This window comes from Heptranchias perlo, chromosome 3 (genome assembly GCF_035084215.1).
Source record: "Heptranchias perlo isolate sHepPer1 chromosome 3, sHepPer1.hap1, whole genome shotgun sequence".
In the NCBI taxonomy this organism is placed as follows: Eukaryota; Metazoa; Chordata; class Chondrichthyes; order Hexanchiformes; family Hexanchidae; genus Heptranchias; species Heptranchias perlo.
The window spans coordinates 37,287,124-37,291,064 of record NC_090327.1 but is presented as its reverse complement, the minus strand read 5'-3'; positions in this window follow the sequence as shown (position 1 = coordinate 37,291,064).

Here is a 3,941-nt window from a genome sequence, read left to right as displayed (position 1 = left end):
CCAGAGTTTGCTTATATTTGCTTGAAAGAACAATGGGAGAAGAAGGAGGGGGGAGAGACGAGGGTTGTCATGGGTTCAAGTCCCACTCCAGAGACTTAAGCACATACTCCAGGCTGGAACTTCAGTGCAATACTGAGGGAGTTCTGCACAGTTGGAGGTGTTGTCTTTTGGATGAGATGTTAATCCGTCTGCCCTCTCAGGTGAACATAGAAGATCCCATGGCACTATTGGAGGAAGAACAGGGGAGTTCTCTCCGGTGTCCTGGCCAATATTTATTCCTCAACCAACCTCACTAAAACAGATTATCTGTCCATTATCTCATTGCTGTTTGTGGGCCCTTGCTGTGTGCAAATTGGCTGCCGTGTTTCGTACATTTTAACAGTGATTATACTTCAGAAATGCTTCTTTGGCTGTAAAGCACTTGGGGACGTTCTGAGATCGTGAAAGGTGCTATATAAATGCAAGTTCCTTCCTTCAGCTCATCATCTCTCCCTCTTGTGTCTATTTTATTCTTGGATCTGCAATGCTCTCTGGCATGTCTTCCCAAAGTGAGATGCGAGTTGTTGGACTTTTGGGTGGGGACAGAATTGGGCTCAGCTGTGATGCCCTCGGCAGTTGAATAACTTAGCTAAACTTGACTCGGCTGCCCTCTGGCTCAATGGGATCATCCAGCAAGCTGTTAAGCCATGGACGCAGGAAGGTCTCAGATTTGAACCCTACTTTGTGTTAAGTTAGGACAGGTTTGGACTAAGCTGTGATGCCCCTCCCAACCCCCATGGTTGACTAACCTGCAGGTATCCATTTTCAATGTTTGCACATGAATAATGAGGACTTGGATGAGGTTGGAACCGTACCTAATAGCGAAATAAGCGCCTCCGGGAGAGGTCGATCTCCCAATGGCAGTGCAGAGGACAGAGTCTACCATTTCCAGGTCGGCAATGTTTTGGTGAGGTCGCCATGTTTATTGTCTCTTGTGCCATCACTCCCACCTGAGACAGACCTGTTGTCCTGTCACACCTTGAGGGGTGCAATGTGAAGTCTTTCCCAGCATGGAAGCCTATGATTCTCTGTCCTAGCATCCACAGCCTTTTGGGGAAGAGAGTTCCAGATTTTTACTAACCTTTGTATGAAAGTGTTTTGTCATTTTGCTGCTGAATGACCTAGCTCTAATTTTAAGATTGTGCCCTTTTGTTCTTGATTTCCCCCACCAGAGGAAATAGTTTCTGTGTGAAGATGTTGTTTCAATTGAAACGATCAAGACTCAGATCAATAGAGTTTTGTTAGGTGAAGGTATGAAGGGATATGGAGCAAAGGCAGGAAAATAGGGTTGAGGTACACATCAGCCATGATCTGATTGGGGGGCTGAATGGCCTGTTCCTACCCATTGAGCCATAGGGGGCATCATGCAACCTTTTTTAAGTTGTTAATTGGCACAGCCATTATTTTGTCAACCCCTTTGAAGTCGTATGGTTTGGATTTATTAGAGTTTGCAGTCCTTTTGTTGTGAAACAATGTGTTTTTGTGAGCATACAAATGACTTTTCACCTGAGTTTACCAATGACATACCAGATGCCAAAGCAGGTTTTGATGATGCTACTTTAGCATCTTGCAGCTTAGCCTCAATTTAACGATGTACCAGCAACTGCTGCCAATTTAGGGGCTTGTCCCAATTATCTGACCTATTTCCACCCCCCCCCGAGGGACACCTACCCCAACATGACTGCACCTCAAGGAAGGGGGGTGGGGGGCGGGAGAGAAAACTGCACTGGGATAAGGGGGGGAAAAACAGAGAAAAGAGTAATTTCGGGTTAGGATACATACAAATAGAGGTGACCAAATGTTGTGTCATGATAGCTACTGAGCTTCTATAATCTTGGAAACGTCAAGGGATTTTAAAAATGATTTGTTCTTGGAATGTGAGTAAAGCTGGTAAGTCCGCATTTATTGGCCATGGTGGTGATTGACTTTCTAATTGTGCTCCATAGCAACTTGTTTACACAACATCTTCTTTCGTATGCAGCTTGAAAAGCAACATTAAATGTTAACGTCCAAGTTGGTCATCCACTCTGGCCTCTGGTGATATGGAGTCAATTGAAGTTATTCCAACAGGGAAGGATCTTAGCTTCACAAGATGCTTCGTAATTTGGATAGCTTCTCCACAGTTGCACATCGGGTTATCCTTCATCTTCTATTTATGTAGTAGGTGGTTGCAGCTGCCTATATGAAGTTCTTTTCAGGGCCAGCATCAAACAGGTGATCTAGGCCCAGATCTATGTCTCTGTCACTTCACCATGAAAAGCCTCTCATCGCGACTACCTAAGTTGCTATAGGAATTGAATTAATGTCCTCTATTCAGTTGTACAAGAGATCATCATATAGTTTGGGATTGGAGTCACAGGTAGGCCAGATCAGGTTGGGGTAGCAGGATCCCTTCCCTGAAAGACATTAGTGAACTAGTTAGGTTTTTGCATTTTCCTTCCCCCGCATTTATTGAATTCACGTTCACAATGGGCCATGGTGAGAATTAAACTCTCAACCATCTTGGTTGCTAGTTCAGTACCAAAATCACTACACTAGCCTACCCTAACTGGTGAAGGACAAATACATAGGATGTGACGTTATCTTGAGCTTTACTTGATAGATCTCTTGATGGGACAAGGAACTTTGGACAATCCTTCCACAGGCTATGGCGAGGTAGTGCTGGATTGTCCTCTACCAGGTCTGGCCTACACATGACTCCAATGGTTGACTCTTAATACCCTTGGGGCAACAAGGGGTAGGCAATAAATGCAGCCATGCCAGTGTCACCCACATCCCCAGAACAAATTTAAAAAAGACCAGTAGACTTCAAGACTGAGTAGATTATGCATGAGGCCAAAAAAAATAGTAATTAAGAAGTTACTTCACATCCTCCCTTATCTTGGGAGAGGAATTGCAGTCACTCATGTGAAATATTAGATGTCCACAGTCAGCAGGAGCAAAGAGATTAAAAGATAGAAAGAGATTTGATGATTTTCAAAGGTCCTCGGAATGACTTTGCACTGCGGTAAAATGCAGGAAGAAAATGAAAGGGCAGAAATCATCGACTAAATTATTCGTACTGCAATGCCCAAAATAGCCTCCGTAGGTTGAATTACTGTGGAACAGATGGTGAGCAGACTATTGATCCGTACCTAGAGCCTTCTGCCATCAGAAAACACTGACTGATTCCCAACACGATTTAATTTATAATGAAGAGGCAGCTCATCAAGACCGAGGTCCTTCCAGGCCAGATTACTCAGCAGAACACAATCGGCCTGCTCTCGCTGTCTGTCCTTTTGCTCACTTCATGACAAAGGCTTTTATTGTTTTAATAAAAGGAAACAGGCCCGGAAATTCCCTGAGTCTCCATCCTGCAGGTTACGACAGGATCGCAGCCGACAGTGAGCTTTAGCGCTGACCCACCGTGCATTTTGAGGTGTCAGTGGGAGGGCACCATGGTACAGGGGGAGTGCATTTATACCAGAAACATAGGCTTCTGCCCACCCTTTTGAGGGGACTTACTCTATCCCCTCCTAATTTCCCCTCCTCTGGCACTGCTTCAGTCTACCCCCCCCTCCCCCATGGAGGCCAATCCATGAAATTTATATTTTGTTTAAAAAGAAAAAAAAATGGTTAACTCTTTGGAAGTCCAGGCCGCTTACCACTGCGACACTGGATCCCCTTCAGATCTCCAGGTCCAGGTCTTGGCTTGCCCACAGAAACATCGCAGGACAGATTTTCTGCTTGTGTGCCCCCATGCAAAGTCTCACCAACCGGGTGCACAGATCAGGGGAGGTTCAGTGCTTGTGATTTTTGCCAGGTTATGGGAATGATTCTCCAACATTTATTCTTGGGTAGCAGGGCTCCATGGGTCATATGTATAAGTTATGCAAGGGTAGGGCTAGCTCAGATGTTAGTTG